General features: G+C 41.8%; 1 protein-coding gene across 1 annotated transcript in view; it reads right to left on the bottom strand.

Moving 5' to 3' along the window:
• Positions 1 to 22,577, bottom strand: part of SPAG16 (sperm associated antigen 16) — a gene marked incomplete at both ends in the record, with an annotated part of 378,554 nt that overhangs the window by 8,820 nt on the left and 347,157 nt on the right. The gene's annotated exons all lie outside the window — the stretch shown is intronic.

The raw sequence follows: 22,577 nt of genomic DNA, 5'->3' as shown, positions 1-22,577 counted from the left end.
TGCTACAAGTGAGGTCCCTGAATATAGATTTGGGCGTAAAAACATGCTTTCCTCTGAACTTCCTACTTGACTGCAGCTGTATGTATTTTGGGCATCAATATATGTCTCATTTTTAAGAATTCAGTTAAGTTGAGCAGTGTATAAGGACAAGAAGAATTCCACGCATGCAGGAACATAGCTCCGACTAATGGAAACACCACTTTAAAGGCATTCAGAGAATAGAAGATAACCTTTTATTAATATTCTATTCTTCCTCCTTTCCCCACTCTCTATTTTCAGATGCCTGCAGCTGTTCAGTTAAAGCCTCTTTGATCCTCCTTTCAATCTCAAATGATAAGATAGATATGCTTGTGTTATGAAAGAGGAGACCAGGATGTGAACGGTGACTCATTTTTCCCTTGGACAGCATATGCAGCATCCCTTCCATTAACACGAAGGGAATGGCCAGACACATAATAGTTTTTTGACACAGGGTGGGATTCATCTCATCTGCCCTTACCATCCCATAGCAGAAACCAAGTAGTTAATTCACCTGGGCTCCAGAAGAGCAGTTTTCAGTGAGAAAATCCTCCTTTTCAAAGGAAATCACCTGCTGCTTTTAGACAGCGATGGCAGGTGACTGTGCACCGACTAGGAGCAACTCTCCATTTCTCTTTTCAGACACCTGAGCCACAGGGGGATTAAATCCCGCTTGGAATTTGAAAAAGAAATTTTCCTAATTTGCACTGATGGCAGACTTGTGTATACCAGAGCTTCTGAATGGAACTAGGCACTTGTAGGCATCCCAAGGCACTTAAATACCACTGAAAGTCAGGTTTATGTAGGCAATGACAACTTAAACCCCATCCTTAATAAATAAATGCATGCAACTACCATGCGGTGGCAACAATCCATAATATAAGAAGCATTCAGTGACAAAGCAGATCCTGTGCATCATCGGTGTTTTGTAAACCTAATAACTCTGAGATAAGAACTCGTCTCCACTGTATGTCCAGGCTTACTGAAACGAACAGTAATTAACACATCCTTTTTTTACACAACAGTTTCAACCCCAAGAGCCAGCTCTTACACTGCAACCAATAATCTCTGCTGAAAATAAAGTCCACCAGGAAGGTGGAATGAGACAAAAGTTTTGCCCATTGCTCTGCAGGCCTGGAAGCCAAACTTAGCTTACTCTTAGAGCAGGCATTACTCCTAGTACTCCTTCAAGCATGAGTCCTGAAAGCTGCTACTTCAGAGAAAAAGCACTTTTGAGGAACAATATTATTTATCTTGCTTCACCTCACCATGTTCTGCCTAAATGTTTTATCTCTGAACGTGCTCCTTAAACAGAAGTTTGGTGTCCTGATGAGCCTGGATCAGGGCAGAAGCTCTGGGTAAACACTGCTGATTCCTAATGCTTCTAGCACTCATCAGGCTGTCCTAGCAAATAAGATGACACTTCCATTCTGTCCTTAAAGCTAGTTTGTTGTTACCATAATTATTTCAAGCTTTGAGGATGATGTAATGTACATGGATTCTGGTTTCTGTCAAGCGAGCTCCTTCCTTACAGGGAAAGTGCTGTTAATGCACTGCCAGGAGAGCCGAGCCTGGCTCCTGCTGCGTCCCAGCCTCCAGCTTCACCTGGGGTTTCCCTGCTGGCTCTTCCATGCCCAGTCTTTTGTAACTGTCTGGGTATTTTCTACAGCGACTGGAAAGAGATGAGTAGAAAAAAATGTTCTCTGTAGGTCCTCACTCCATAGCTAGCTCCATGACGAGACTGAACAAGTTACTTCATTTTTACGTGTAAGTAGCCAGATAGGTGGCTCCAACGCCATCCTTAATCTTCTCAAACTTCAGCTCTCCCAGCTCATAAGTGGGTTTATTTTATCTGTTTCTGAACTTTTCAGAATTAAAAAAATGGTGATTTTTAATCCTATCTTTTCTGGCTTTCACTCAGTGTCTGGTACAACGGAGCCTTCAGCCGTTGCCTACACTATCACAGTAATTCAAGTGAAACAGAGCTTTACAGAGTGACTAGTATCTTTCTTCCACATTACAACTAAATAGTATTTTACCATGATAGTAAAAACAGACAGACACACAGGAGGGGTATGAAAACAAAACAAAAAGCACAAGTAGCAAAACGGGCTCAATAATCTCTTTGCCAAGTAAAAGCTCAAACAAAGAGCTGACTTTTAACATAAGCATGTTATTGTCAACAGCAGCATCTCTATTAGGCTTGTTCCCTTTCCTAAACATTCCTGTTACTGTCATTTCTCAGGTCTGTCATATTCTCTGCCTTGACAGCACAAACACTGTGCCGTAACATCTGTCAAAGAGGCTCGCTGATTTCCTCCATCTTCTGACACTTGCAGGTCTTTAATACCAGGCTGTCAGAGCACCGAAGAGAAAGGCGGGTGCTTCCTTGTTCAGCACTGTTACTGTGACTACCATCACACATACTTTAATCATTAGCCTCACACTGCTATGAAATCCTGACTTTCATGCCCTTGGAGTCCCATGCTAAGAAATGCTGCCGGCATAAATCTATGGCAGGGGTTAGCGAGCTCACTTGCCCATGGAGGTGTCTTTGTAAAAGGAATTTTTTACATTCGACAAAGCTTATATAGTTTCTTAAACTTTCTTTTGTGACTTTTTTTTTTTTTTTTTGAGAGGGGAGCTGCAGTAGGTGTAACAATTATTCAGTGACAGGCATAGGTGAAACCCGGCTGCTTAAAATAAACCTCTTTACACCTGGGCTGTTTTGTCCATAGGTACGCTAAGAGAGCAGACGAGCTTGGTGGGCAGTAAGTTTTCTGTAGTGCAAAATGTTTTTGATCCAATACTGAGATAAAAACAAGAGAGAAGGAGTCCAGGAGAACCAATGGCCTGAAGTACTTACAACACTCGCTTCCCAGGTAGCATCTCTGTGTTCCTCTTCCTGCTGCGCTCTTCTCCCCAGGGCAGCTGGATGATCGAGGTCCAGGTTGGCAACTACTCTGGGATCGCCCTTTTTGAATGTGTGCTGTCTTAGCTTTATACTTTGCGTACAAAAGAAATGAAAAAGCTGGCAAAGAAGATTTTTGAGCCCACAGATCCGGGCACTGTCCTGAGCTGTTGCAGTCTCTGCGGTGCTAACTCCGGTTAATTACATGGTATGGCCTGGCTCCAGAGGCCCTACAATTAACGGGTTTCCAGAGCCTCATCTCCAAGAGCTGAGCATGTGCTATGCAAAGTGCACACTCTCAGGTGCCCTGAGCTAGGTAAGCTGGCAGAAACCACTGCTGGATGTTGTTTACCTGGCTTCTAAGTGTCTGTACTGGTGCCCCAAGGGTTTCTATTCGCGGAGAAGAAAGGAACAAAAACCCAAGCCTTTAGCACTTCAATTGCCCAGGAACATTTGCTGCAGGAACCTAATAACTTTAACACCTACAAATCCATGAACGCCCTGCAAGAGCATTAGTGAAGCCAGAGACTTGTTACTGAGCAGGGGCAGGACAAGCCTGGAGATCCGTTCCAGTGACAGCCTTGCTCCCTGTCGGCACACATCATCCCATGCCTCAGCTCCCTGTCCGCGATGGCAAGCGATAACACCGCTTTGTTCAGCTTATCTCCTTCCACTGCCTGGGGCAGGGACTCTTACAGCTTGCCCAGCGGAGCCTCGAGACATTATTAAAAAAATCATAAATAATAACAAAAGTGTTTATTGCTGTGAGTCAACAGCAGATCTCCGGGCTCCGTGTGGATGAAGGCATCAGCTGAACCATCGGAGATAACACACGGTGTCACCTCCTTGGGCTGCTCTGCTCCCGCCGCTGCCAAACTGCTCTCACCTCTTGTCAAGTGACGGCTAAATACTGTAAGGAAATGCAGCCTGGCTGCTATTGCTTACAGTAATGAATGCTGCTGTCGAGTGTAACAAATGTCCTATGTCATGGAGGCATTTATGACACTACTCCTGAACCACTGGATAGCATCCAATAAAAATCTATGGCGAGGTAATGGGACGTGGCTGGGGAGTGTTGAAAAGGGATCCTTAGTTAATATGGTTCTATAGTATCAGGAATGTGCAAAGCATCTTGTAACACCACAGCCACGTGATAGTTAAAGAGCAGAAAAGCTCACTGTAGGGTAGATGATACGTTCTGCAGACTGATGGTGCTTCGAATGCTGCTCCTGACATTTCCTGCCAAGGTTTTAAGCAGGGTTAACACTTTTGACTGTTTTGTGGCACATTCCATCTTTTAGGAGTCTGGAATATATGAATTGCTCTTCATTTGTTGTCCTGGACTGATGGGTACATTACTACCTTTATTCACAGACAAAAAATAAGATAAAATAATTCTTTATGGGTTATTCATCCACTGCCTGAGAAGCCAGCATAGGTCTGAATGAGTTTGGCTCAGCCCTGCAACCTGAATGCTCTTTCAAGCCTAAGTCACAGAATCACAGAATCACAGAATTTCTAGGTTGGAAGAGACCTCAAGATCATCGAGTCCAACCTCTGACCTAACGCTTACAGTCCCCACTAAACCATATCCCTAAGCTCTACATCTAAACGTCTTTTAAAGACTTCCAGGGATGGTGACTCCACCACTTCCCTGGGCAGCCTGTTCCAGTGTCCAACAACCCTTTCGGTAAAGAAGTTCTTCCTAACATCCAACCTAACACTTCCCTGGCACAACTTAAGCCCATTCCCCCTCGTCCTGTCACCAGGCACGTGGGAGAACAGACCAACCCCCACCTCACTACAGCCTCCTTTAAGGTACCTGTAGAGAGCGATAAGGTCGCCCCTGAGCCTCCTCTTCTCCAGGCTGAACAAGCCCAGCTCCCTCAGCCGCTCCTCGTAGGACTTGTTCTCCAGGCCCCTCACCAGCTTCGTCGCCCTTCTCTGGACAGGGGCGTAGGAAAATGGCGCCCCGCGCTTCCTGCCACAAAATGGAGGACGTGGCGGGCCCGGGCGGGGTGAGGCGCGCACACAAAGGAGCGGGGCGGCCCCGAAGTCCCTGATATGTAATAGTTTCCAAAACAAAAATATCCTGTTAGACCCAAGTAGCCTCTCACATACCAGGTTCAGATAAAAAATATGCTTGTTGTTCTTTGAGCTTGCCATCTGCAATACTGCTGACTGCTCAGAGATGTCAGGTGCTCTCTCCTGTGCTCACAGAGCCAGATACACACCAAAATGAGGGAGATAAGCCTATGTAAGTCCAATCCATCCCCTTCCTAGGACTGCATAAGGACAGGTAGTTTTAATCATTTTCGTTTAAATCTAGGTTTCCAAAGTGACCTGACAAGTCGAGGCATCCACGTTTCATTTGCTGGATGGCTTCAGCTAATATTTAGGCTGTCACAGTCTCCAAAAGAGGGAAGATTGCAGTCTTCCACTGTTGTCTTAACTTTTCTCACCACTTCTTCTCTTTATATTCTGGCAAACCCTCAGTGATAGGAGGTAACTTTAGCTTTTATGCTCTTAGAAGAATTGAATACAAATCCCCATGTATATCTTTCATATCTAACTACATGATTTTCTGCAGCCTTCCTGTTTCCTTCCAGTTTACCCCCAAAAGCTCCTGGTGAGTACCTCAGTGTTCCCCTTTCTTAGAAAATGTGCGCTGTGCTCTAACAGCTCCTTTCCTCCTCCATTGACAACCCTCCTTCTTCTTGTACTGAAGCTCTACCTCTACCTGCAGGTGCTGCTCTCTGTGCATCTTTCTTGGTTCTCCCATGTCCCCCTCAGCTTCTGCATCAGCCCAGTTCTTTTTTCCAGGCTCCTCACTCTTTTAGGATCACCTGTATCAAAGCAGCCCTGCTGCACGCCACGGTTTCCAGCTTCCCACCTGCCTTTCCATGCAGGGAGCTCTACATCAAGCTAAAACATCTCCATCTCTGCCAGTCCATTGGTTTGCGTTTTTTAATTATTTTTGTTGTGACTTGTGCTCTTTTGATGATTTCTAAAGAAGCCCTGTGCATTTGGCTTTCAAAGCAGCATACTACTGCTTCGGCAAGCTCAGGGATTCCTACATCACCCTTCTGACAGGATAAAAAAATGACTGCACAGAGAATCACTTACAAACTCCACTGTCCAATGCAAATTTTAAACATTGTTGTAAATTCTTCCTATATTATTCTTAATTACAAAGTTTCCTATTAATATTGTACTGTGATAGTCCTATAGGGAACCAGAGCTACTACAGTGCTCGTTTTTTTAGTGTCATAGCACAAGTCTTACTCTTGCAGTACCGTGTGGTTGGGACAGCACAGACCCAGGTCCCACTCCAAGAAAAGTCAGGCTGTGTGGTAGGGCAGTTATCACCTAGGCGCAGCCAAGGAACCTGCAACCTCTGTCTTTCTTCTTCATTTATATGGAAGTCCTCCAAACATTCTCCTCTGGAAATAAGGAAGAATGATCTTAGGGCAGAATTCCAGGAGTTTATTTTCTGTATAGGAAAACTGGGAGTTAGGTTATGTTCCCCACATTGGGAGATCTTTTGTTATAAATATGACATATTATGATTAAATTAATTTGAGATTTCTATTAGACGATACTTTTGGTGTCTATTCTTTCTTCCCACTGTAAGCAACCCTTCAGACGTGCCACCTTTGAGATCATGTAGGTTAATTTAATTACATTTGTTTTAAATCAAAGTTCAAACCTGCAAAGCTTGAGATGCTCAGGATTGAGGTTTTGTTCGCAGCAATTACAAAGGAAAAAACCAGCCTCTATCTTCTTATACAAACTCTCTCCAAGTCCCTCGTATCCATCCAAGGTTTGATTCAGATCCATCTCTGATTTTCCTTATGCAGCACTAATAGACTTGTTAGGGAGCTAGTTTAGTTTCACAAGAGCTTTAGCAACGTAACCGAAGCAACCACGCCAGGATGCATAAATGGAATTCCAACAAGTACTTTTGAACACAACCTTTTCCCAAAATTGTTTTTCTGTAATTGAAAAATGTCTTTCAAATGGAACCACTTAGCATAGCTCTGAACTGTATCCAGAATGGTCATAAACTGCTGCTCACAGGCTAAGGGCCAAGATTTCAACTTCAGATATAAATGCAGTAGCAGATGCCAATACTGCTAACAGTGAAATCTGGCCTAATATGCTTGATTTTAACAGGTTTGTTTCTTTGTTCTCATTTCTGCTTGCAAAATCAAGGCGTGTGTTTAAAGCTGAGCTCAGAGGAAATGCTCTTTGAGAAAACTCGCCACGAAAACTCGATCCAACCCAGGTTCTGCTCTGCCTCAAGCCTGTAAGGGAGCCTTCCCCAGACACCCTTACTTTTTACAAGCAACAAACAGACCAAGAGCTCAAGCTTCGATTCCTTCCATCTACACTGCATCCATGACATCTCCAGTGAATTATCATCTTCAGTTCTTTTTCTCACCACGTTCTCCCAAGTACTTATGACTCTCTCACACTGCCATCCCCATACCAAAACATTGCTGCTGAGATCATACTGCCGCTAGATCCAGCATTCTGCATTCCTACAAGAAACTCTAGCTTCTGTATTTACTCCAGCTGTTCCTGAACTAATACTTCTAGGATAAAATGGATGAAAATTCCAGCAGGAAGAAAGTAATAACTAGAAATAAATTTGTACGGTCTGTTTTTCTAATCCCCACTGGTAAAATATTTTGTCCCTTGCTATTTTGTTTTTGCACCACAATAAATCATGGGTACATTCCTGATTAAAGCTGAGGTCCTAAAGACATCAAGTAATTGTAAGAACCGTTATTAGAAAATCATTTAACTCTCAGAATCTACTGATTAACATAGAATTCATGTGATTCTTTTTGTTGTTATAAATACAGTTTAAATTAAAGATAATCTTCTAATCCACTCTATTAAAAACCAATTACAGCAAGAGTGCATTAACTAAGAATCAGTTGCACATCACAGAGACGTAACAGATCTAGGACGTTATTATCATGCATTCATGAGGAGGTGACTGAACAACTGGGGAGGACATCAATTAATCCACTTAATCATTTAATGCAACAGGCTTTAATTTTCTAATGAAATGCACAAAGTTGTCAGGTGCTGAAAGCATGCTGCCTTGTGAACGCTAACCACAGCAGTCGCTGTTTGGCAGATACTCTTCCCCTCGTTTGCAGATGTGGTATTGTGCTGTATACTGGTGCTTTTCAGGAAACGTGGAATTATTAAGTTCAAAATTTTAAACAGAATTGTCGAATCCTCTAAATTAAAGAAAGAAGGGGGAAAAAAGAATCAAACAACAACAGCAAAACCCCATTCACAGGTTGTTTTGGATACTAAAGAGATATTCTGCTTAAAAATTAAAGCCACATTTTCCCTTGGTACCTGCAGAGCCATAATTCAAATCCTTAAGTCAGTGAAAAGTGTTTAGTATTAGATCTGAATGAACAAAAGAAATCAATGGTAAATTTAGGATTAGGACCTGAATCTATTTCTCAGAACATTAAATCATGCCAGAAAACCTCCTTTTGAAACTCTCTGCACTACACGGATCAGTTCCCATCACAGGCTGCCTCAGTAGGATGCATGGGCTAAGATTTTAATTCCTCTGAAAGGCACGGGAGTATTACGAATGGTTTGCATCATCCATTGCCTGTATATGCAATTCGTATATCCATTTGTCTTCTGCACAACTATATTTCAATCTTATTTTCATTAGTAACTTGTACTCTATTTGGATTAATTATTAAATGAAAAAGAATATCATTACATACAGCCGAGATGAAAAGCCTGCAAATGGAGGAGCGTAATCCACTCATTGCCTCTCACAGTGTCATAAATCCACACGTGCTCGAGCACTGAAATCTGTCACCTGCATTTCAGCACGGTGAAACGGCATCCCCTCCTCTAACTCCACGCTTTAGTGCTCTGAAAACAGAGTGTGGCCCCAGTAGCTTTGTATTACTTATTGATATTCCTTGGGTCGCGCTAATCTGCCCTATGGAAAGAGAGAGTGTTCCTTGTTTCAGCCTGATTTATCTGCAGAGCACTTTTCCCTCGGTGCTTAACGCTGCAGATGTGGCAGGCACTCCGTCCTGGCTGGCTCAGCCCTGCCACGCTGGCTGGGGACCTGCAGAAGCGAGCATCCAGGGCCCCCTGACACGTCCTTCTCCTGATCTAGGTTGTTAGATCAGAAATGAAGCTTTTTCAGGCTGGAAAGATGAACTTTAACACTTACAGTTTGGGGCTGCTAACCCAGGTTCTGAGGATCACTAAACTTTCCTCTGTCTTCCATATTCTTCCTTCCCCAGATCAGGCCCTTCAGTACATAGTTCCTGTCACTGTTCAGGACATAAATTAAGAGCTGGTTTTTTAAAAGCTTGGCCTAAGTTTTAAATATGACAATAATTAGAAGAACTGAAGGCTGAGATTTGATGATGCACAATAATGCTCGTTTCTTAAACTTGTTAAACTTGCTAAACTTTCTTAAGCTTGTTTCTTCATCTCACTGTGATTTTATACTAAAAGTAAGTGTAGGAACCTGAACCATTTCAAATTAACCTGGTTTTATCTGTATCATTAATTATTTTTAAGTGTGTCGTATAAACTAAGAGGCATAAGCTGCTCAAATTGCTCCCAGTAGAAGAGGAAAATTCTGTTTGGAGGCATAAAGGATAAAAAGGGGATCGAGTTAAGCAAGAGGCCAAGTGTCACCTCAAAATAGCCACCACGGGCTACAAGCAGAAGGGTACTGTGAGCAACAACAGCCAAGGGGACAGTCCTGGAATCGTTAAGGCTGGAAAAGCCCTCTTCAGGATCACCTGGTCCAACCATCCCCTACCACCAGTGTCACCGACTAAACGAGAAGAAATGTCTCCTAATTTACAGCCTGAAACACTCGCACACAAGTGGGTTCTGAGACCAAATTAAAACCATCACAGAGGTTTTGCACAGTGTCTGGTTTGCCTGGGGGAGCAAAGACAACCGAGAGAGAGCTGGACTGTGTCAGAGAGAAGGAAAAAGAAGGGTCGGGAACGATAGCCAGCCGAGATCGTCCCCAGGAGATGGTGGGGTGGGCTGGCGGTCCTCCCGCGAAGATGGCTGAGTCCCACTGATTTCTAGACTGGAACTGAAAACTGATTTTTGCTGATTGATACCAGCCATTAGGAAAGTAGCTAAGCAGCAGGAGGAAAGAGTTAGGAAAAATGGCTTGCCAGCTAAGTGGAGTGATATCCTGAGACGGAGCATGAATCAGTGCGCCCATATGTTCTTGCCATCACACCACGATTCAGCATTCTCGTTTCCCTCCTGTCTATTCTGCAATTTGAAGACAAAGCAAAAATAAGACAATGGTGTGAATGCATCTGATCTGCTTAAAAAACAGAGATTTGGTTTTGTTCATCTTGTTTGTATGTGAGTGAACTTTACTAGCTGCATTTATATTGCCTAGTTTGCACAGTCTGGGGCCAACCTGGATGTTTTTAAGCAAGAATTATTCATTTAGCAGGAACAGGTAATTCACCGACTATCTAAATTGTTTAGGCAAATTCCCTGCACTATCAAAGCTTTTGCTTCTCATATGTTTGTGCAGTTTATCTATTACTCTCTCAAATGCATGCCTAGCATCTTTTAATGCATTCTCACAGCTGGGAACCCACAGCTGGGTTTAAAAATCACGACTTCAGAGGCAAAACACCAACACCACCAAGTCCTGAGAGCCATCTCTGTCTGTTCCCACTACTGCCAAGCTCCCGATTTCTGATCTTAAGGACCTGATGGAGAATAAATACATGTTTCGTGTTTGATTTATTTCTATGTTATTAAATCCTGTTTGTGCTTCTCCCAGATACATGTCACAACGTGAACTTATTTCACGCCACGATGGATCGTGTCATCAGAAGTCATTATTCCCACGGGAAATCCTGCGGTTGCTAGCAGGCTTGGGAGCATATGATACTCCCAGCTCAAGATCTTGTGATCGGAATGAAATTCATAGTATGTAGGTAATTACATCTGGTCCTATCCTGTGAAGATACAGGCACTCCGAGGCAAGTGTGTCAATACTCTCTGTTTATATTTTCTCAAGATAGGAGAAATTCAATTTTATTCAGCTATCTCCCAGCGACTTTCTGCAACTATGTATCAGCAGAACTTTTTTTTTTTTTTTCCCCCACTTTTTATTTTAAAGATAAATTGCTTGGTGCACTATCAAGGATACTTAGAATTTAAGAATAGAACCTATTAGCCTGTCACTCTTCCAGAGACACAGACCTTGAAGAGTCTGAAGAAGTAGTCGTTATGTGACAGCATAATAAGAATGTCAGGCCCCCTCCCTCCTCCCCCAATCTTCTTGAACGACATTTTCCCCAGCAGGGAAAATTAATACACTTCAAAAGTTATAAAGTGCAGGAAAACATACATCAGCCACCAGCGTGATTTTCTAAAATGAAGCAGTGTGGAAACCACATTCTTAATCAACTTTTGTAAACCAGTTCTCTTCCTTTTTCTATTAAAAAAAAAAAAAAAAGGAAAAGGAATAAAAAAGCTTCATAATGCTTTTACTGTGTAGCATTAGATTTGCTAGTGAAGTGTGGAATATTTTTCTTCTTATGTTATTAAATTTCAAAGACATACTCCTTAGGGCTTGTCTTAAGTCTGTCATCTGTGCTGCTAGTAAAGACTCTTAACACTTGGACAGCTCCATCCCTCCCCTCGGATCCCACCAGCAAATCAATCACAATGGCACCACCTCTGCTCGGTGCCGGCTTGCTGCAGCATGCCAGAAAATGTTTATATTTCATCACCGCTTAGCTGGGTTTTGTCATCGCTTGAGAGTTGTCTGTATCACTTAGGAAGAAAGGGACACGCACAAAGGGGTTATCTCCTTAGCGTCAGAGGAAGCGTGATTCTATTATTGGATCATGGCAAAGAGAGCGGCTGGTATCTTGGACAGGATGGAAACCAGAGAAAAAGTTACCAAATCTAACTAGGGCAAAATAATAAGAGAAGGAAAGAGAAAAGAACAAAGAAAGTGAGAATGGAGATGGATATAAATGAGAGGAAAATGACAAAGGATTAAGGAATATGAATTGAGAAAATGTTATGTCAACAGGAAAAGTAAGCAAATAAATAAAAAATAAATTGAGGTAAAGGGAAACAAAATGAAACAAAGCCATCAGTTCCATCCTAAAATAAGAAGCAAGAATAATTACTGATGTTCTCCTCCCCTGCAGTGCCTTCTACACTATTTTCTAGGTGTGTGCAGAGAGGAGTATGTAAATTATTGCCCATCGGTGGAATCAAACAAAAGACAAGCATCAGCTTAGGGAGAAAAACGTACCATTGCCTGACTTGCTGATGGTAGGAAGCATCACTTCCCGGTATCTGTAAGGACCCCAGCAGAAGGTCAAGCTACAGAGCAAGCTGAAAACAGATGTCCTTGACAATGATTTATGTCAACAAAAAGGAAAAATCCCAAGTGCTTAGACGTTTGTGTCACTGACCTGCCCGTGTTCAAGGAAATATTAAGATGTCCTAGCAAACCTGTTTCCCCAGGAGGGCATAAGGCCAGAGAATCAGAAAGTAGATGAGAAGTCTGTGAGGCACCCAGAGACCACAGCTACATCAGGGACCTGCTGTGGAGGGGCTGAGCCCAGGTTAGGAGCCTTGCAAGTGAAATGGGAAGGGCCAGAATGGTGTTGACCATTCTCCCTCAGCTGAGTTGGACCAAGCAGATCCAGAAGCATCCTGGGAGAAAAATTAAGAATGCCAAATGGTGGCTCCAACTGAGCAAATGCAGAGAGAGGGCTTCTAGGCATTTCAGAAGAACCGATCAGTCACAGGAAGAACAAACGCTGCCTTTCTGTCGTATGAAGCTGAGAAGGCAACTGGTAGTTGGTAGCAGTTTAAAGTGTTGCCAGTTTCCTGATCAGCTCCCTGCGAAATAAAACAAATGGAGACGACAGATGATGATGTCCCTATCACTGAGCAATAGTTTTTGCTACACAAATCGTGTTATTTTGTGTTTAGAAGAGGCAGCGTAGTTGTATTATTGAAAGACTTGCTGACAGCTTCTGTTATAAATGGTCCCAAATGGCACCTCCTGCCATCAGTGATGGGAGAAAGATAGCAGCAGGCAACGTTGTGCACTGGAGTTAGTTTTCCTGACTACTACTTAACGAAAAGGCAGGTTTTTTGTTTAAGATCGGATCTGTGTTTCTTAGTGGCTCTTAAGAATGCTCTCGATGGGAACTGTCTGCTTCGTAAAGTATGGTGGTTTCACACAGAGCCGCTGTCCTAGGACGAAATGATATAGTTTGACGATTCTCATTGCAATCAAGCTTGGTGGGAATTGGCTTTAAGACCAGTATGGCAAAGAAAACCTGAGCTCTTTTGGCACAGCCCAACTTGGAGGTACTGTGCTTGCTTGTGGCAGGCTGCAGCCTCTCTCCTGCAGTTAGGGGTTTGCCTGGGAAGCCAGGCATCTGTGTAACCACAAGTGTGCTTATAATGGATGTGCTGGGAGACTGCAGGGCTCTTCCCCTCTGCCTTCACTCAGTGGGCTTCTCGACATCAGCTTTTGCTCTAACTGCACTTTAGACCATGCTGGGGTTAAACGCTTTCATTATTTTTCTGAATTTTTGCAATTTCAGTATTCTTTTTTTTTTTTCTAGAAGTATGCGTTAATCGGCCAACTGGGGTCACCAGAGTAGTCCCAGATTTCTTGCAGCAGCTATCCAGAAATTTCAAAGAATCAACTTGAAAAATGATCAAAACAAACAAACAAACAAACAAACAAAAAACAGAGCAAGCTGCAAAATGACTTGGAGTTTTTGATAAATCAATAGAACCCAACTGGCGCGGTGCTTGATGATTGCTCTGAGCATTTCTGCAAGCACAATGGAAGAGAAAAAAGGCATGTAGAGGACTGAATTTGGCTGACAGGTCAAGTGCCAGCAAAGGTGGCTTTGCTGGCAGGCTAGCTAGGTCTCCAATTTACCCAACATAATGAACATATATTCTCTCTCCATTCTAAACCAAAATTAGAATCTGTCTGAATAGAAAAGTTTCTCAGTCCTCTAATTTACAGTCCACTAAATACACAAAATGTATTAAGCCTTATAATGCTCGTACTGAGGTTCTAATCATGTTAAAAATTGCATCTCTATAGAAAGCTTCAGGTGCACCATTGTGGACTGATAACTGGATTTGCATCTCCTGTGGCCATGCCTGGAGCTAGCATTAAAGAAACTTACCTTGGAACAGAAAGAGATGATGTCAAACCTTCCTTAAGTGAAAGAAATGGAGGGTGTTGAAAGTGAAGGTGAAGAAAATTGGCCAGGAATGATTTATCTTTACTTTCTCAAATAAATACTGTAAATAAAAGTATTTTCCACTGTTAGTTTATGATGTCTGTAAGGTCAATTCCACCACACGAAGTGAATTACTGACCTTGCGGGAAATCCTGCCATCAGTTGCTGCAGACTGCACTCAGAACAACGGACCTTGTATTGAATTACATTATGCTAATTATTTTTCAAAGAAAACTTAGGGCAGTAACACTTGCTCTGAAATAAGAAAAAACCTGAGCACTAAACAGTTTCTATACCGAGATGCTCTTCACCCTGGAAAGAGCATGAAATGCACAAGATGGGGTGCAGGGAGGAAAGGCAGCACAGCCACACAAATTGCCTACCACAAGCTTGGTCAATGCCTCTACTACTGCTTTTGCCTGCCATGGTATTTTAATGAGTAATTACTGAGAAATAAGAGCAATAACAGGAGAGGAACTAGAAGAAAGAAATCCTTAAAAAAACATCAGGGGATTTTAAAGACCAGATTTAAGAGGGTCATTCTTTTAATTTCAATATTGCCAGCATAAAGCTTAATTTAATGCAACAGATCTCAGCTTTTATTTAGGCAGTTATCCTACTGCATTAATGGTAGAGAAAAAAAAAAGTCAATATTTGTATTTAATCTATTCTAGAGCCAAATAAACTTAACACTGCCCATGCCAAGTCCATCTGAGGCAGGAGGATCATTGGTGTGAGGACAAGTCCCATGTGATGAGATGTCTCACCTTGTACCAAAAAGCTCTCCGAACGTAGAGCCTCACCTCATCTCGGGGTTTCAGTGATGAAATGATGTCAGCACATCCCACCTCTCTCTTATTCCAGTCTCAGCACTCATCTGGAACCTCACAGGCACAAACCAGAAGGTGAAGGGTTTCCTCGTGAGAGAAAAAAGGTGACCTGCAGCTGCCTAACTAGTGCTTTGCCAAAAAATACTCCCTACAAGCATCAGAAGTGGAGGAGGAGATCAGAAAAGGAGGAGATCAAACTAGTGCACATTCTCATTCATTTACATTAAGTAACTTTGTATCTGAGAATAAAGCTGGCTGCAGAATACTTGGAAAGAAATCACCTGAAGGCAGATATGTTCACTGTTCTCATCTCATGGTCCTTTTGCATGCAAAAATCCCATTAACTCGTGCATTTAAAACACAGGATTCTACACAAATTTGCCCAGGCATCCTAAACATATATTCATTTAGATACCAGAATAAAAACCCATCAGGCACTGCATACCTCTCTTTAAGAAGAGTTCAGAAATACAGTTTGAATTCTCTTTTAAAGACGATTGAAATTTTGTGTCTGTGCTTGGAAAGAGGGAAGGCTTTTTTTCAAGCAATTTAGAACTACTACTTCTTGCAGGTAAGTAGAAATCACCCATCCTTCCATCCATGCATCCTTCCATCCATCCATCCTTTCATCCATCCATCCAGGAAGCTGCAAGACAGAAGATGGGGTTTGATTCAACTGCAGACAAGAAAGAATAGCATGGGCTGGGAAGAGAGTAAATAATTAAGATAACAGGGTAAAGAATTAAGAAGGTACAATGGTGGGGAAAGAAGGATTCAGAGAAAGAAATAGAAACCTGCATGCTGACTGAAATGAGAAATATGATATTCGAACGACCCAGTCAGACTCTCCAAGCAGTCATGGCAGGCAGGATGGCACAGTGCCGAAGGGTTTCTGCCGTGATGTGCCAGCACACAAGTTGGTTGCCACCCACTTGGCCACAAGTCTTCTGCCCTGTATTACTGCTAAATTTTCCATTGCAGGGGTTTTAAACATTTCCTGAAGCTTCTGGTCTTGGCTACTGTCAGAAGCAAGACAACTAAGCAACTCCAGACAAACTACTGCTCCGATGTGCTATGACAACATGTTCCCACAAATTCCTGTCTTTAACTCAATTTTGACTTCAGCTAAAAGGTTTGCTTTACACAAACAACTCTTACAAATACTCAGCGGAAGAAAGAGAGGACAGCAACCTGCCCAGGATGTTTTGCAATGATTTTAAATAAAATAGAGCATCAAGGAGTTTGCCTAGAAACGTTGGTGACAAGAACTGTCGTATCCAGTACAAGCTAATCTCAGACAGCAGGTATTCCCAGCCAGCTGCAAAGCCATCCTGCTGGATTCAGGAGATGAGTTTGATGCCTGTTTAGTTGCTCTGATGCTGCATTGTGACAAACCCTCTCAAAGGTTACCCTGGATTGCAAATCTTGTTGACAGTAGAGAGAAGACTAAGCTCAAAGGCTGGACGAGTGCTAACTTACAGCAAGGCTGATAGTGCCAGAAGAGTTCCTATCAAGAACCATGAAAAGTTATCCCTGGGGTTTAAGCTGATAAAGGGCACTGAACGACTTCAGAAAGAGTGAAACCTCGTTTGATTTTAAATCCTTGTAAAGCAAATTCAAGTTGAAGCTGTCTCCATAATCTGAATGGCAGTCTCATTTCAAATCCCTCACAGACCATAATGTTCTCATTTTGGAGCTTAAACAAGCAACAGGAACACAGGTTTATTAACCCTTATCATGCCCCCTCCCAAAGCAATGAAACTTAACCCAACTAAACTGGTTGGATGCCTGGCAGCTGGTGGAAGTATTGATGGGGGAGGAGGAGGGAACCCTTACCAAGCTTGAAGGTGAAGCCTCAGAAGATTTCACTCATCTTGAGTTTGCTGGCATCAGCCACGTCGAGAGAGGGAGAGCTTTTGGCAGAGAACCCCTTCACATACATGAACATATGAGGAAAACACCTTGTTCCCTTCTGCTGCTCTGCTATGCCAGAATGAACAACTCCCATCCCAAAGCAACGTCCTTCTCCTATTTCATTAAAATACTTCGTTTTACAACACACTGGGTAAGGTTATGTAAAGATCTCCTCCTGAGCCTTTTTTTTTTTTTTTTTTTTTTTTTTTTTTTAAATCCATGAAGCCTGGAGCTATTTCTCTCTTCCTTCCAGAAGAGGGAGGACTTATGCTAATTAAATGCACTTCTGGCTGGGAAGGGGGAGCATTTCTCTGTACTGCTGTTTTTATTACGGTTGTACAAGCTCTCCTCTTCTTCACCAAGCAGGAAACACAAATGACCTTTTCTATGTACGTGTGAATCCCCAGACAGGAGGGATAAAGATGTACAGGTTCAGAAAGACACATGAGACGTACGTAGAGAGAAGAGGAGACATTTCACTAAAACCTAACTACAGGTACGTACATTTTCAGTATGTGAATATTTTCAGCTACCAGAGAAGGAAGGGCTTCCAAGAAGCTATTCATACGGGCACAGTTAGGCTTCACATTACTTAGACAGATCTGGAACAGAAGGACAAATTATTTCTCTGGTTCTCTTATTAATTCCTCCCCTGACAGTCTGCCACTCTTTCTCTCTTCAGAATGTATCCACTCACTGGCATGCAACCTACCTCTTGATTTATGTCATTGCATCCCATGAAGCTGAATAACTAGGTGGCAAAGTTCTGGAGATCTACTACACATCAATCATTGACCCAATCCATTTTTCTCTTTTGCAGAGAGGCCATACAATAAGAGGAACAATACCAAATTAGTGTCTCCCCACCCTAGGAAAGCAATGAAGGTTTCCTCAGAGTGCATAGGTTCAGCATGGCATCGATCCAAGGCTGATGGGTTGGGCAACTGGCAGATCTCCAGCTCTAGGAGATTCATGATTTTGCCATCAATAAAGGAGACAAATTGACTTGCTCTTGTCTAAACTTTTTTTTCCAGATGCTCTCTCTAATGAATGCATCAGGAATCAGAACCCCCCACTGCACAGAAATGAATCACCTCTGCAAAGTGCCTCTAGACTTGAGGAAGAAAGCACTCAGTGGTTATGCACATGTCCCAGTTTGAAGTTGCTTACCTAAAATCCTAGGCAACTTCAACACCAAAGACTAACAACAAGAAATAAGAAGAAACCACAGCCACAACAGAAGGGCCAACAGCAAAGGAACGCTTCTTGGAGGACTTGAATACCCTCCTTCCCGATTGAGAACTGAAAGAAATGTTTTGTTTTAAGCTGCCTGAGGTTAAAAAAACAAATCCTAAGGGATGAAAGTGTTGATACATGATATCTCGGTAAGGTTTCTGCATCTGTAACTATCTGTAATTAAGGACTTTTCATACAGAGGAAACAGAGAAGGAAATTTGCTAGATTTCACAAGCAAGACGACTAGAACAGGAACGTGGCCAAGAAAAGGAAGTACAATTCCCACAAACTGGCAAGGAAGAAGAATGATGCCGACAGTCACAACCCCAACAAAAGGCAGAATCATGGGGCCATGAAGGTGAGAAAGAAATTTCGGCACCCACTGGGAAGCCTGGCCAACTGCCCTGTGAGTGCAGTGCCTTTGCGTCAAGTCAACACACTCCTCTCAGTGAGTCTCCTTTTGAAAACATCCTTCTGCCAAAGTAACTTATCTGCCACTGAGGACACCGCTTCATTCTTATTGCTGAAGAAATCTTTCCGTTAGAAATGCAAAACCAAGAGGCAAATGTTAAGAAAGGACTATTTACATCACAAGAAGCAATTCCACATCTTTTTAATTTTTTCTGTCTGCATTATGTCTTATGTCTCGGCATTAAAGCTGTTAAATTAGGTTAAATTTTGTCCATTGACTGCAGAACTACTCAAAATTTAATCTTTCTAATAACATTAAGAGTGTAGTAGGATCCCTCCAAACTAAGAGGAGGATGATCTATTAGCATTTTAAGTGTGTTTTCATGCAGGGTTGCAGATAACAATATAAACAAATTCTGTAAAATATAAGTACTTTCAATATTTTATTTATTGAAACCTGAAAATAGAACCACTGCCTCATCAAAGGTGTAGTTTAAGCTTTTTCAGAGACTTCCGCAGAATTTATTAGAGATGAAATCAAAAGTGTTCGGTAAAAGCGTAATGGGGTTCTGTGGAAACGATTCAGAAATCCTGCTGTGGTGAGCAGAGAATACTTTTTACTCTGTGTAATTGTAAAAGCAGTGAAATGAATAGAGAATTAAGGGGCAGTTACTTGGCATTGGCTCAGTGAAAGTAGGATGAGCCTTCCTGCTGGGGATCAGGAGCTGCAGGTTTCTGCGGCCGCGTTTATGAAGCCGACAGAAAAATGAACACGTTCACCTGCCTTGCATTCATTCTGGGGTGATCCATAAAGCGAAAACTGAATGCACTGTACAGAGAAATGCTTACAGTCCAAAAAAGATTACATACTGAATATATCCAACTATTTCCTATGCTATTTGCAATTACTTTCCCTTTTGTGTACTCAATCCTGCTACATGCAAACTCTTTAAAAATATAATATAAGCAAACATAAGCTCTTGAGAACACACTTTTCCAACACAGAATGATACAACTCTTCCAAAATAAGTTTGAAGAGCCTCTTCTGGGTATTCTACTTGTAAGGATATGTGTGTGTAATAAAAACAGAATAAATTTTTCTGCCTTTTCAGAGGTTCCCATGCCAGCCTACTTCCAAGGGTGAAGCCACGTGCAGTTAGATGGCTACGGTGTGTTTGAATCGCTATGAACAAGTAAATATTAAAAAATAGCTAAAACTATCCAGGTATTAGGATGAGATATAGGCAGAAAATTCTCAATTAGTTGGTTCCAATAATTAGAAACTCATCAAGAAAAAGTAGGCAGTAGGGTAACATACGCAGATCTGAGGTAAGTACTGAAGTGTAGGTTTTACTTTTCACCTGCTGTCTTATGAATTCTTGTATTTAAAGTACACTGAAAAGTACTAGCTACCATTTCAACTGGCCATCTTCATTTCATCTCACTTGCAAAAGAAAACCAAAGAGCAAAATCCTCTGCATCAGTTCAAGAAAGAAACTACACATGTGCAAATGTATTTTCCATAAATGACTCCTAGCATGTTTGAAACAATAAATCATATCCTTTGTTCATCTATTTCTATCCCCTTTTAATGTCTTATTTAATTATCCTGGCAATACATTTTTTTTTTCAACCCGGGCTAAGAACCAGTCCAGGATTCATGAATTTAAAAAGTGTTTTTGGCTTTGCTGACAGCCCTGAGGGACCCCGCTGCAGATACCAGGAGGTGAACACGTAATCAGGAATGATATCCCTTCTCTTACGACCTCCAGTTTTCTTGACAGACAAAACACCTCACAGAGTTGTAAGATAAAGGTCCGGGATGATTTTTGAGGCCACAAAGATTCTGAAAGTCATTTTTATACTCTTTCTAATGGTATAAAAAAATGGGACGGCAGCAATACTAGTGCTATAAATGACTTTGTGAAGAATCTCTCCTGATCTTCACACCCCAGACTCTCTGTCACAGGCACAAGTCTAATGTTTTCATTCATCATCTCAGCGTAGATAAAAATGATCCATTTTTTTTTGAGGGTTTATTGTCGTTGGATTACTTCTTCTAAACATATAACCTTATCTATTCAAGGTGGATGCCTGGCTCAACCGTGACCTTGTCAATCTCATTAAGTCTTGAACGAATTTTCTCAAATTTTCTTATCAATCAAGGTAATTGCTTCTTGCGGGAAATCCAATCTTCTGTTAACCACATCATTACCTGGTGATCGAAGTCCTCGGCTTCTGTGTAAGGGGGAATCACTCAAATCACCCAAGAGAATAGATAAGCCTAAACTTGTACACAAATCTCCAGATGGCATTTTCATTTCAGCAGCTTATCGGATACCTTGAACTACTTTTAATAATTAAAAATGCATTTACATCAGTGTTACATCAGGCTTTAGAGCTGTACACCATGACAATATCCCTGCAAAGGCTACAGCCGACAAGCAGAACATGAAAAGAAGGAAGAAAAAATCTCCTGAAGAAGTGGATTTTAGGCAGAGATCTGAATAGTATAGTAGATAAAAACCTAAGAACATAAGAAAATCCATACAGCTCGGGCCAAAGGTCCATTAAGAGGGCAGGAACGCAGTGATATTTCCTCAGAAGAGCTGCCCAGCCGTCAGCAATCTGCAGCTTTCCTGATTCGGGGCACTCTGGTTATATTTAATGGCCCACAATGGATTTTGCTTTCGTGAGTCTGTCCAGCTGATTTGTACCTCCCTAAGCTTTTAGCACATCCAACATCTCCATCTCCATTTTACTCATGAGTGCCTCGGATGCCTTGCCAATTCAGGCCAGAGATAAAATGCTTAACTTTGAAATGCTGGAATATAGGAATGTAATGAAGATGATTGCAAAGAAAGGTTTGGGGAGGGCTGGGAGCACGTAAGAAAACTTGCGGTTCTGTTGATACAGATCACAGTAAGAAAGATTTACCAAGAGGTGCCCTACTTTCAGAGAGACTACGTGCGGTGTTCTCCTACTTACCCTACAGCTCTCATGCTGTGGAGACTGGCGCCCTATGCTAATAATTCTGAGCTTTTATGAACCAAAAACAATTATTTCACACACAAAAATAAATTGGTGTTTCCAGTACCAATTAATAAAGAGTATTTTTGCCACCATGCATCTCTGATCTTTATTTGCAAAATCTGAGAAGAAAATATATTAATAAAGGAATTTGTCTTACACTCTCTCCTAATGACCTAGGCATAAACCCTCATTGTATGAAGTGGGTGGGAATGCCAACACTGACTTTATTGCAGCCAAGATTTTTCCTGTTGGTTTGTTGTAATGAAGCTGGTAGGAAATCCAAACAGACTTCTGTAAAAAAAAAATAAGCAAATTCCTACTCCCACACAAATTTGGGGTGACTATGTACATAAACAGGCATACACATTACATAAATCCCTTAACTATTTGTCTTTACATATATATATGTGGACTTTCTACACGGTTTTATTTAAGAAAATCCACAATCCGGTCAGCTACATATCTGTTTGCCTCCAAACTCACCGCAATTAACAGTTACACAAATGTCAGTGCTCTCTGTGAAGGACGGACCCTGGATAATGAAACCAAGTCCAACTCTGCTCTCTCAGGAAAACTGTTTAAACTTTCTCTCTTCTTGCATCCTGTTTCACACAACACAAGTAATTCATCATGTTGCAAACCTTATTTTGCACTACAATAAAGTATTTCTCAGTCTGTTAACCTGCAGATTAATTTTCCTCCCATCTCAAGTCTGGTACGTTCTCGCAGCGGTTACCTTCCTTCTGTTGCCAAACTTATTAGCTTAATAGAATAACTCTGATTGAATGAGAGGGAAAGATGCTTCCCACTGGCTAAAACACCTTCAGCTGATACTTGATTAACTCTAGCACTTCCCTTGCCCATGACAAGTACCGAAGTGCCACAACTAATTCATATTTGTTCATTAAACTTACC

The sequence above is a fragment of the Netta rufina genome (assembly GCF_964035555.1).
Source record: "Netta rufina genome assembly, chromosome: 6".
Taxonomy (NCBI): domain Eukaryota; kingdom Metazoa; phylum Chordata; class Aves; order Anseriformes; family Anatidae; genus Netta; species Netta rufina.
This window is presented reverse-complemented; position numbering and strand designations above follow the sequence as displayed.